Here is a 13,571-nt window from a genome sequence, read left to right on the forward strand (position 1 = left end):
ATTTCTACTAAATTGGACTAGATTTATAACACCTACCCTTTATAATGCCAAAGGCCAGTCCAACTATACACCAGGCCTCCTCTGAACTGCCTGTATTTCTATTCTGTTTGAGTTATTTTTCTCCATCATATTAGTATTCGTAGTCACAATCTAGTAGGGTATGGGTTAGTGTCAGGGATTCAGTATTTCGAACGGAAAATAGGAAAATGAATCCAATGTGTAGGCCAATATGTGCTACAAAAAAATCTTCCCACTCTCATCCAGAACATTGCCTTGACATTACCTTCACAATAAGTAAGACACAATTTGAGGAGAAGAGTTAGAAATGCTGTGAATACATATGTGGAATGGAAAATGCTCAGGAGTTCACAACCTTGGAGGTGGTAGACTACTTTCCATGAGTAAGGGACAGGGTAAACACTCCACAAACGTGGAGCTCTGCTGGCCTAAAGACTTCGTGAGAAACTGCTTCTGAGGTTGGGCACTTGAAATATATGTTGTTGTCAGGAGCTTTAGCTTCCTTTGTAGTGAGACCATCAAACCAGGTCTGCATCTATGTGACCTGGAGGACATGGTTTCTGATTTTCCAATGAACATGAGGCAGAAGTGCTGAATTCTCTCTTTGCAGGTAAACTGTGGCCACTGGGGTCTAAGTGTCTCCCTGTGTGGACTGTGAAGCCATTTGGTCATCCTCCACTTTTCGTGGTGTTTCTTGCTGCTGCACTGGGAGTTTGGAATTTGCTTCAGGAAATACAAGGAGTTCCACTGGGACACAGTGCTGGAGGGAGTTCTGTCACGTGTGGTGGGTCAAGGTCCTAGGAGAATGCACCAGCCAGGCTTCTATCCCACAGAGCTTGCCCCCTTGACCATAGCAACCTGATTCTGAACATTGCCCTGAAACCTCTCCATATAACAAGATGCCTTTACATAGAAGGGTCTGCTCGCTGCACCATGTCAGTCACAAGCCATTTGGAAGCCAATGGCAGATCCACATGGCCCCACCACAGATGTTCTATCACACACCTGCACACCACTGCTCTAGGCCCACTACTCAGCAGGCCCCAACTCACTGGCATCTCTGTTCTACACCATTTTCATGAAACCCAGTCAATCAAGGCACTGTCTGGTACACTCATGATCAGCAACAGGACATCCAAAGGTTCTCCAGTGCCACCTGGTCATGGGAATTTCAAAAATGTCATGGTATTTATCTAGCTAGCCATTTTTAAAGGATGAAGTTGGAGGCACTGTGGGTTTCCATTCCTTCAGGAACCATTAAATGGTGAGGAAGCTCATTTCAACGAAAGCTCTGGAGAACTCTCACAAACAAGGCTTCCCAAGGAGTGGCCAAAAGGTCACAGGAAGCCAGGCCCATTGAGGTCTACAATGTGAGGTCCACGTGTGTTTGGACTCTCCACGATGGCTGCCAGGTCTTTAAGAATAAAATCATGTGATATCCGGGCTGAGATTCCCAGTGCTCTGTGGAAAGCCAGCCTGGGCCTAGATCTCAGTTTCCAAGGGCGACTCTCATGCGTGGCCTCCTAACATCCCGACACAATTCACGGCAATACTTCTCTGAGGTCAGTTCCAGAACTCAGTCTCCAAGGGGAATCACACCAGAGTTCAAGCCCAGGTGGACCCAGTCATCTCTTCCCACTGCCACACCACAATTCAAACCAAAACACTGCCACATGGCCCTCATCTTCTTCCATACAGACACTCATCATAACCTCTGGCTGGAGGTTTCCATGAGGGGCACAGCCCAAGACAGTGTCCACAATAAGCTCCCTTGCCTCTCATTTGCCTAATGTCAGGGTGGCCTGGACACCCTTCCTTTGGACCTGGAGTGATCAAATAGGCCTGCCTTTAATACTGCTCTACTTCTCCAATTGGAGGCCTACTGACTGCCGGGTATAGATTCTTTGTGTGAACTGGAGTCATGAGAAAACCCAAGCACCTATGGGCTAGCCTCTGCATGGCTTTGAAGGACTCATTTGACACAAAGGATCCCTATTCTCACTTGATGGAGGTCAGGAACCTTACAGAGGAAGGCGAGAGACCTCATCCAGGATGACTGCTTTTGTGCCAATTTGGCCTTGGATGCACGCATGGGATCTTTCTTTGGATCCACCAGGTGCTGACAATGTAAGCCACAGCCTCACACAGGGCCAAGAGGCTGATTCAGACACATCCCTTTGCAAAGCAATTAAGCAAAGAGCCACAGGTGATGCCCATTCATTTCCATTTGAAAACTGTTTGTTTTCTTCAGGCTTCACAAAGGGGTGCCCTGAGGCAAAGGCCTTCCTGACATTCAGGGCCACAAAAGGATAGGTAAGCCAAAGGCCCAAAGCAGGGTTTCTCTAGGGAGACTTTACTGATCACACTGATATCTGAGTTTTCTGAGATGCTCACCATTTCTTTCAACTATCCAGTACATGGCCATGTCACCGAGCTTGGAGGTGGTACATATCTTGGACACAAAACCATGAGCCTATTCTGGAGAGTGGCCAGAATTCAGGAAGAAAACAGGAACTTAGGAAGATAGTAGGCGTTGCCCATCCATAAGGCAAGCCGCAGTCCATTCATAAATTGGGCAGGATGAATGCTGGGAAGCTTTCTACTAGACAGGACACATCCATTGATGCATTCTCTTTTCTAATGTCTACAACCAGGGACACAGTGGGATACACAAACATAGAAACACTCGCCTTGTCAAAAGCCTTACTAGAAACAGTCCACTCCAACCCAAACAAACCGCCTTTCCTACCTATTCTCAGAACATGAGACAAAACCACAAACTCACACCCACACCCACAAAGGCACCTCCTTCCAAGTTGGTCTGTGACTACCCGGAGTGTCGTCTGACTGGTGGGCCATACTATGTTCCCCCGAAAGGGCCTGTCCTGTCTCACATCTGGCCTCCTTGGCCAACTCTGTGAAGTTGTCAGGAGCCAGCGGTGAGCCACTACCTGCTTTCTCAGGAAAGGCCCCTCTGCAGAGCTTTCCTGGCATTTGGCAATCCTCACCTCAGTGGGTACCAAGAAAGACTGACTCTGTCCTTGGTAAATCCAAACAAGTGAGCCCACTGGGACTGGGACTGGGACTGGCTCTGGGTGCCTGGCTTCCTGGATCCCAAGTTCAGAGAGTTCCATCACCAAGGAAGTGAGGTGAGGTCACTTCCTTCAGGAACTGAATGAGGTCACTGCCTTGGCAACCACTGTGTCCTAACAGTTGCTTCCAAGGCTCCCATGAGATGGAGGCTGCCCCTCCTTCCTGTGACACTTTCACAAGTTAGAATGGAATATCAACCATAGGCACCAAGGAACAGCTCTCCACACAGGCCTGCTTTGGTCCATCTTGTCTACATTAAGAAGAGAGAGGCTCATTCAGACACATCCCTTCATCCTGACCAGGTTGTTTGCCATGGAAGATGACTTCTGCTCTCTCAGGTCCTTCATAGCTGCCTACATCTTCTCCAGGGATCATTTCTGCATGGACCTTTGAGGTTCTCAGCAGGTGGAAGATCCCCCACATTCCTGTATTGTAAGACCCACTCTGTCCCTGCTCTTCTGTAAAGTTAGATTGAGGGAACAGTGTATGGTTAGGGTTAAGAACCTGTTTGATGTGGCTTAGGAATCACTCTGCTGGATGAAGAATGGTATTGGCAACCTGGGATATTTATAATAATATATAGGTGAAATATATGTATGAAAACAGAAATCCAAGTAAGATTTGAAGGCCAGAAGGGCATTGGGCCCTTGATTGGGATACTTAGCTTTGAATGACTTTCTGCACAGATGTCTCAGATAAATCGGTACACAATGGCATAGGACCTTGTACCTTGGATGATTGAATGTAGAAGAGAACATCCAGTCAAAAAGGGATAGTAGGTAGGATTAGGAAGATAGTTGGTAAGTTTTGGAAGAAGAGTGAGTATGCAATTTGGACCAAAAGTTCTTTAGCAATAGGGTGTCGGTTAGAGAGTGAATGTAAACGTCAGCACATGTGAAGAGTCAGTCACAATGATGAACTGGGGAACATATGTAGGAAAGCAGATATCAATAGAGACATTAGGAAATCAGGCAAAGTATAAAGTGAGTGAGTGGATTAGACATTTTCAACAGGGTTGAGGTTGAATATATCATCTTAGGAAGAAACAAATGTGTAGTCACCAATAGCATTGACATTTGAGAGCATTAGGCAACCTGGACAAGGATGTTTTTAGTAATCCATGCTCACTTTCCAATGAGGCGTTGGTGCAATCATAAGTGTGACCTTTGCATTTTGTGTCCAGAATATCACTGTGATAAAATGTATATGTAGATCAGGTGACATGAGTGTTTCTTCCACCATTTCTGGGAGTAATATGTTGAAGACATATAAATTAGCCTTTGGGGGTACAAATAGGTGTACCCTGGGTCTATGAATATAGAGATAATGCATGAATAGACCATACTGTGAATAAATAGTATAACAGGTTCCAATTTAAATAATGGATTGCATTGATATCTGAAAATATATAGGAAATCTAATATTGATACACAACCATTCATTCTAACCAGTTATACATCTAATGGTGATATTGGGGTTATGGTTTACCATGAAGGGGGTGTGAGTTTTGCTTCACAAGGGATTATGGAAATGGAAAAGAATGTGTTTGGAAAGAAGTCTCATGAAAAGACCAGTCAAGAAACGTGGAGGAATACATGTGTTCTGAAGCAGGAAGTGATTGAAAGGGAAATGAATGCCTAGAAATTTGTGAACTTGAGGATGAAATACATATCCTATGATGTGCATCAACTGAAGAAATAGTAATGTACCAGTGTTGAATAAAAATGAACGTCAAAATACACATCATGTCCCATAGGAATCTACTTGCATTCATGTTAAACTGGGTCAGTTACTGTAGAAATATTAGGATTTCAGCACTAGGAAACAAATATGTATTTCAGGTGGATGACTATTTCTGAGAATAATCTTGTGAAAAGTTGATTATAAATCCACATATATGAACATGAATGAATTTAGGGAGTATATAATATGACACATACATTTCATATTTTGAAAAATCTGGAGAGTGTGTGTATGTGTGTGTGTGTGTGTGTGTATGTGTGTGTGTGTGTGTGTATATGTATATATATATATATATATATATATATATATATACACACAAAAGAAAAACACACACACAAACACAGACATTAAAGAGTAGAAATATATATGCCAATCGAAATTCATCATGAAATATTTATCATCCACAGATCCAAAAATATTTATTTTACTGAACATGTATTTATGTATCATGTTGTTCATGTGGGAAGCTCACCTGGAGGTTGAATTTTCAGTTCCAACAGCGTTTAGGAGGAGTGATCTCTTCTCACAGTTTGTATCTGCCAAGTCAGCCACCTCACAAGAATGGACGTGGGATAGGAGGTAGGATTCTATATGTGCATGTAAAAATGCATGTTGCTGAATAGGCTACAGAGAAAGGGAGACAGGAATTCACATATTTGTTAACATTCAAAACACATGGAGAACTATTTCTACTAAATTGGACTAGATTTATAACACCTACCCTTTATAATGCCAAAGGCCAGTCCAACTATACACCAGGCCTCCTCTGAACTGCCTGTATTTCTATTCTGTTTGAGTTATTTTTCTCCATCATATTAGTATTCGTAGTCACAATCTAGTAGGGTATGGGTTAGTGTCAGGGATTCAGTATTTCGAACGGAAAATAGGAAAATGAATCCAATGTGTAGGCCAATATGTGCTACAAAAAAATCTTCCCACTCTCATCCAGAACATTGCCTTGACATTACCTTCACAATAAGTAAGACACAATTTGAGGAGAAGAGTTAGAAATGCTGTGAATACATATGTGGAATGGAAAATGCTCAGGAGTTCACAACCTTGGAGGTGGTAGACTACTTTCCATGAGTAAGGGACAGGGTAAACACTCCACAAACGTGGAGCTCTGCTGGCCTAAAGACTTCGTGAGAAACTGCTTCTGAGGTTGGGCACTTGAAATATATGTTGTTGTCAGGAGCTTTAGCTTCCTTTGTAGTGAGACCATCAAACCAGGTCTGCATCTATGTGACCTGGAGGACATGGTTTCTGATTTTCCAATGAACATGAGGCAGAAGTGCTGAATTCTCTCTTTGCAGGTAAACTGTGGCCACTGGGGTCTAAGTGTCTCCCTGTGTGGACTGTGAAGCCATTTGGTCATCCTCCACTTTTCGTGGTGTTTCTTGCTGCTGCACTGGGAGTTTGGAATTTGCTTCAGGAAATACAAGGAGTTCCACTGGGACACAGTGCTGGAGGGAGTTCTGTCACGTGTGGTGGGTCAAGGTCCTAGGAGAATGCACCAGCCAGGCTTCTATCCCACAGAGCTTGCCCCCTTGACCATAGCAACCTGATTCTGAACATTGCCCTGAAACCTCTCCATATAACAAGATGCCTTTACATAGAAGGGTCTGCTCGCTGCACCATGTCAGTCACAAGCCATTTGGAAGCCAATGGCAGATCCACATGGCCCCACCACAGATGTTCTATCACACACCTGCACACCACTGCTCTAGGCCCACTACTCAGCAGGCCCCAACTCACTGGCATCTCTGTTCTACACCATTTTCATGAAACCCAGTCAATCAAGGCACTGTCTGGTACACTCATGATCAGCAACAGGACATCCAAAGGTTCTCCAGTGCCACCTGGTCATGGGAATTTCAAAAATGTCATGGTATTTATCTAGCTAGCCATTTTTAAAGGATGAAGTTGGAGGCACTGTGGGTTTCCATTCCTTCAGGAACCATTAAATGGTGAGGAAGCTCATTTCAACGAAAGCTCTGGAGAACTCTCACAAACAAGGCTTCCCAAGGAGTGGCCAAAAGGTCACAGGAAGCCAGGCCCATTGAGGTCTACAATGTGAGGTCCACGTGTGTTTGGACTCTCCACGATGGCTGCCAGGTCTTTAAGAATAAAATCATGTGATATCCGGGCTGAGATTCCCAGTGCTCTGTGGAAAGCCAGCCTGGGCCTAGATCTCAGTTTCCAAGGGCGACTCTCATGCGTGGCCTCCTAACATCCCGACACAATTCACGGCAATACTTCTCTGAGGTCAGTTCCAGAACTCAGTCTCCAAGGGGAATCACACCAGAGTTCAAGCCCAGGTGGACCCAGTCATCTCTTCCCACTGCCACACCACAATTCAAACCAAAACACTGCCACATGGCCCTCATCTTCTTCCATACAGACACTCATCATGACCTCTGGCTGGAGGTTTCCATGAGGGGCACAGCCCAAGACAGTGTCCACAATAAGCTCCCTTGCCTCTCATTTGCCTAATGTCAGGGTGGCCTGGACACCCTTCCTTTGGACCTGGAGTGATCAAATAGGCCTGCCTTTAATACTGCTCTACTTCTCCAATTGGAGGCCTACTGACTGCCGGGTATAGATTCTTTGTGTGAACTGGAGTCATGAGAAAACCCAAGCACCTATGGGCTAGCCTCTGCATGGCTTTGAAGGACTCATTTGACACAAAGGATCCCTATTCTCACTTGATGGAGGTCAGGAACCTTACAGAGGAAGGCGAGAGACCTCATCCAGGATGACTGCTTTTGTGCCAATTTGGCCTTGGATGCACGCATGGGATCTTTCTTTGGATCCACCAGGTGCTGACAATGTAAGCCACAGCCTCACACAGGGCCAAGAGGCTGATTCAGACACATCCCTTTGCAAAGCAATTAAGCAAAGAGCCACAGGTGATGCCCATTCATTTCCATTTGAAAACTGTTTGTTTTCTTCAGGCTTCACAAAGGGGTGCCCTGAGGCAAAGGCCTTCCTGACATTCAGGGCCACAAAAGGATAGGTAAGCCAAAGGCCCAAAGCAGGGTTTCTCTAGGGAGACTTTACTGATCACACTGATATCTGAGTTTTCTGAGATGCTCACCATTTCTTTCAACTATCCAGTACATGGCCATGTCACCGAGCTTGGAGGTGGTACATATCTTGGACACAAAACCATGAGCCTATTCTGGAGAGTGGCCAGAATTCAGGAAGAAAACAGGAACTTAGGAAGATAGTAGGCGTTGCCCATCCATAAGGCAAGCCGCAGTCCATTCATAAATTGGGCAGGATGAATGCTGGGAAGCTTTCTACTAGACAGGACACATCCATTGATGCATTCTCTTTTCTAATGTCTACAACCAGGGACACAGTGGGATACACAAACATAGAAACACTCGCCTTGTCAAAAGCCTTACTAGAAACAGTCCACTCCAACCCAAACAAACCGCCTTTCCTACCTATTCTCAGAACATGAGACAAAACCACAAACTCACACCCACACCCACAAAGGCACCTCCTTCCAAGTTGGTCTGTGACTACCCGGAGTGTCGTCTGACTGGTGGGCCATACTATGTTCCCCCGAAAGGGCCTGTCCTGTCTCACATCTGGCCTCCTTGGCCAACTCTGTGAAGTTGTCAGGAGCCAGCGGTGAGCCACTACCTGCTTTCTCAGGAAAGGCCCCTCTGCAGAGCTTTCCTGGCATTTGGCAATCCTCACCTCAGTGGGTACCAAGAAAGACTGACTCTGTCCTTGGTAAATCCAAACAAGTGAGCCCACTGGGACTGGGACTGGGACTGGCTCTGGGTGCCTGGCTTCCTGGATCCCAAGTTCAGAGAGTTCCATCACCAAGGAAGTGAGGTGAGGTCACTTCCTTCAGGAACTGAATGAGGTCACTGCCTTGGCAACCACTGTGTCCTAACAGTTGCTTCCAAGGCTCCCATGAGATGGAGGCTGCCCCTCCTTCCTGTGACACTTTCACAAGTTAGAATGGAATATCAACCATAGGCACCAAGGAACAGCTCTCCACACAGGCCTGCTTTGGTCCATCTTGTCTACATTAAGAAGAGAGAGGCTCATTCAGACACATCCCTTCATCCTGACCAGGTTGTTTGCCATGGAAGATGACTTCTGCTCTCTCAGGTCCTTCATAGCTGCCTACATCTTCTCCAGGGATCATTTCTGCATGGACCTTTGAGGTTCTCAGCAGGTGGAAGATCCCCCACATTCCTGTATTGTAAGACCCACTCTGTCCCTGCTCTTCTGTAAAGTTAGATTGAGGGAACAGTGTATGGTTAGGGTTAAGAACCTGTTTGATGTGGCTTAGGAATCACTCTGCTGGATGAAGAATGGTATTGGCAACCTGGGATATTTATAATAATATATAGGTGAAATATATGTATGAAAACAGAAATCCAAGTAAGATTTGAAGGCCAGAAGGGCATTGGGCCCTTGATTGGGATACTTAGCTTTGAATGACTTTCTGCACAGATGTCTCAGATAAATCGGTACACAATGGCATAGGACCTTGTACCTTGGATGATTGAATGTAGAAGAGAACATCCAGTCAAAAAGGGATAGTAGGTAGGATTAGGAAGATAGTTGGTAAGTTTTGGAAGAAGAGTGAGTATGCAATTTGGACCAAAAGTTCTTTAGCAATAGGGTGTCGGTTAGAGAGTGAATGTAAACGTCAGCACATGTGAAGAGTCAGTCACAATGATGAACTGGGGAACATATGTAGGAAAGCAGATATCAATAGAGACATTAGGAAATCAGGCAAAGTATAAAGTGAGTGAGTGGATTAGACATTTTCAACAGGGTTGAGGTTGAATATATCATCTTAGGAAGAAACAAATGTGTAGTCACCAATAGCATTGACATTTGAGAGCATTAGGCAACCTGGACAAGGATGTTTTTAGTAATCCATGCTCACTTTCCAATGAGGCGTTGGTGCAATCATAAGTGTGACCTTTGCATTTTGTGTCCAGAATATCACTGTGATAAAATGTATATGTAGATCAGGTGACATGAGTGTTTCTTCCACCATTTCTGGGAGTAATATGTTGAAGACATATAAATTAGCCTTTGGGGGTACAAATAGGTGTACCCTGGGTCTATGAATATAGAGATAATGCATGAATAGACCATACTGTGAATAAATAGTATAACAGGTTCCAATTTAAATAATGGATTGCATTGATATCTGAAAATATATAGGAAATCTAATATTGATACACAACCATTCATTCTAACCAGTTATACATCTAATGGTGATATTGGGGTTATGGTTTACCATGAAGGGGGTGTGAGTTTTGCTTCACAAGGGATTATGGAAATGGAAAAGAATGTGTTTGGAAAGAAGTCTCATGAAAAGACCAGTCAAGAAACGTGGAGGAATACATGTGTTCTGAAGCAGGAAGTGATTGAAAGGGAAATGAATGCCTAGAAATTTGTGAACTTGAGGATGAAATACATATCCTATGATGTGCATCAACTGAAGAAATAGTAATGTACCAGTGTTGAATAAAAATGAACGTCAAAATACACATCATGTCCCATAGGAATCTACTTGCATTCATGTTAAACTGGGTCAGTTACTGTAGAAATATTAGGATTTCAGCACTAGGAAACAAATATGTATTTCAGGTGGATGACTATTTCTGAGAATAATCTTGTGAAAAGTTGATTATAAATCCACATATATGAACATGAATGAATTTAGGGAGTATATAATATGACACATACATTTCATATTTTGAAAAATCTGGAGAGTGTGTGTATGTGTGTGTGTGTGTGTGTATATGTATATATATATATATATATATATATATATATATATATATATATATACACACAAAAGAAAAACACACACACAAACACAGACATTAAAGAGTAGAAATATATATGCCAATCGAAATTCATCATGAAATATTTATCATCCACAGATCCAAAAATATTTATTTTACTGAACATGTATTTATGTATCATGTTGTTCATGTGGGAAGCTCACCTGGAGGTTGAATTTTCAGTTCCAACAGCGTTTAGGAGGAGTGATCTCTTCTCACAGTTTGTATCTGCCAAGTCAGCCACCTCACAAGAATGGACGTGGGATAGGAGGTAGGATTCTATATGTGCATGTAAAAATGCATGTTGCTGAATAGGCTACAGAGAAAGGGAGACAGGAATTCACATATTTGTTAACATTCAAAACACATGGAGAACTATTTCTACTAAATTGGACTAGATTTATAACACCTACCCTTTATAATGCCAAAGGCCAGTCCAACTATACACCAGGCCTCCTCTGAACTGCCTGTATTTCTATTCTGTTTGAGTTATTTTTCTCCATCATATTAGTATTCGTAGTCACAATCTAGTAGGGTATGGGTTAGTGTCAGGGATTCAGTATTTCGAACGGAAAATAGGAAAATGAATCCAATGTGTAGGCCAATATGTGCTACAAAAAAATCTTCCCACTCTCATCCAGAACATTGCCTTGACATTACCTTCACAATAAGTAAGACACAATTTGAGGAGAAGAGTTAGAAATGCTGTGAATACATATGTGGAATGGAAAATGCTCAGGAGTTCACAACCTTGGAGGTGGTAGACTACTTTCCATGAGTAAGGGACAGGGTAAACACTCCACAAACGTGGAGCTCTGCTGGCCTAAAGACTTCGTGAGAAACTGCTTCTGAGGTTGGGCACTTGAAATATATGTTGTTGTCAGGAGCTTTAGCTTCCTTTGTAGTGAGACCATCAAACCAGGTCTGCATCTATGTGACCTGGAGGACATGGTTTCTGATTTTCCAATGAACATGAGGCAGAAGTGCTGAATTCTCTCTTTGCAGGTAAACTGTGGCCACTGGGGTCTAAGTGTCTCCCTGTGTGGACTGTGAAGCCATTTGGTCATCCTCCACTTTTCGTGGTGTTTCTTGCTGCTGCACTGGGAGTTTGGAATTTGCTTCAGGAAATACAAGGAGTTCCACTGGGACACAGTGCTGGAGGGAGTTCTGTCACGTGTGGTGGGTCAAGGTCCTAGGAGAATGCACCAGCCAGGCTTCTATCCCACAGAGCTTGCCCCCTTGACCATAGCAACCTGATTCTGAACATTGCCCTGAAACCTCTCCATATAACAAGATGCCTTTACATAGAAGGGTCTGCTCGCTGCACCATGTCAGTCACAAGCCATTTGGAAGCCAATGGCAGATCCACATGGCCCCACCACAGATGTTCTATCACACACCTGCACACCACTGCTCTAGGCCCACTACTCAGCAGGCCCCAACTCACTGGCATCTCTGTTCTACACCATTTTCATGAAACCCAGTCAATCAAGGCACTGTCTGGTACACTCATGATCAGCAACAGGACATCCAAAGGTTCTCCAGTGCCACCTGGTCATGGGAATTTCAAAAATGTCATGGTATTTATCTAGCTAGCCATTTTTAAAGGATGAAGTTGGAGGCACTGTGGGTTTCCATTCCTTCAGGAACCATTAAATGGTGAGGAAGCTCATTTCAACGAAAGCTCTGGAGAACTCTCACAAACAAGGCTTCCCAAGGAGTGGCCAAAAGGTCACAGGAAGCCAGGCCCATTGAGGTCTACAATGTGAGGTCCACGTGTGTTTGGACTCTCCACGATGGCTGCCAGGTCTTTAAGAATAAAATCATGTGATATCCGGGCTGAGATTCCCAGTGCTCTGTGGAAAGCCAGCCTGGGCCTAGATCTCAGTTTCCAAGGGCGACTCTCATGCGTGGCCTCCTAACATCCCGACACAATTCACGGCAATACTTCTCTGAGGTCAGTTCCAGAACTCAGTCTCCAAGGGGAATCACACCAGAGTTCAAGCCCAGGTGGACCCAGTCATCTCTTCCCACTGCCACACCACAATTCAAACCAAAACACTGCCACATGGCCCTCATCTTCTTCCATACAGACACTCATCATAACCTCTGGCTGGAGGTTTCCATGAGGGGCACAGCCCAAGACAGTGTCCACAATAAGCTCCCTTGCCTCTCATTTGCCTAATGTCAGGGTGGCCTGGACACCCTTCCTTTGGACCTGGAGTGATCAAATAGGCCTGCCTTTAATACTGCTCTACTTCTCCAATTGGAGGCCTACTGACTGCCGGGTATAGATTCTTTGTGTGAACTGGAGTCATGAGAAAACCCAAGCACCTATGGGCTAGCCTCTGCATGGCTTTGAAGGACTCATTTGACACAAAGGATCCCTATTCTCACTTGATGGAGGTCAGGAACCTTACAGAGGAAGGCGAGAGACCTCATCCAGGATGACTGCTTTTGTGCCAATTTGGCCTTGGATGCACGCATGGGATCTTTCTTTGGATCCACCAGGTGCTGACAATGTAAGCCACAGCCTCACACAGGGCCAAGAGGCTGATTCAGACACATCCCTTTGCAAAGCAATTAAGCAAAGAGCCACAGGTGATGCCCATTCATTTCCATTTGAAAACTGTTTGTTTTCTTCAGGCTTCACAAAGGGGTGCCCTGAGGCAAAGGCCTTCCTGACATTCAGGGCCACAAAAGGATAGGTAAGCCAAAGGCCCAAAGCAGGGTTTCTCTAGGGAGACTTTACTGATCACACTGATATCTGAGTTTTCTGAGATGCTCACCATTTCTTTCAACTATCCAGTACATGGCCATGTCACCGAGCTTGGAGGTGGTACATATCTTGGACACAAAACCATGAGCCTATTCTGGAGA

The sequence above is a fragment of the Spermophilus citellus genome (genome assembly GCF_964194105.1).
Source record: "Spermophilus citellus genome assembly, chromosome: 17".
NCBI classification, from domain to species: Eukaryota; Metazoa; Chordata; class Mammalia; order Rodentia; family Sciuridae; genus Spermophilus; species Spermophilus citellus.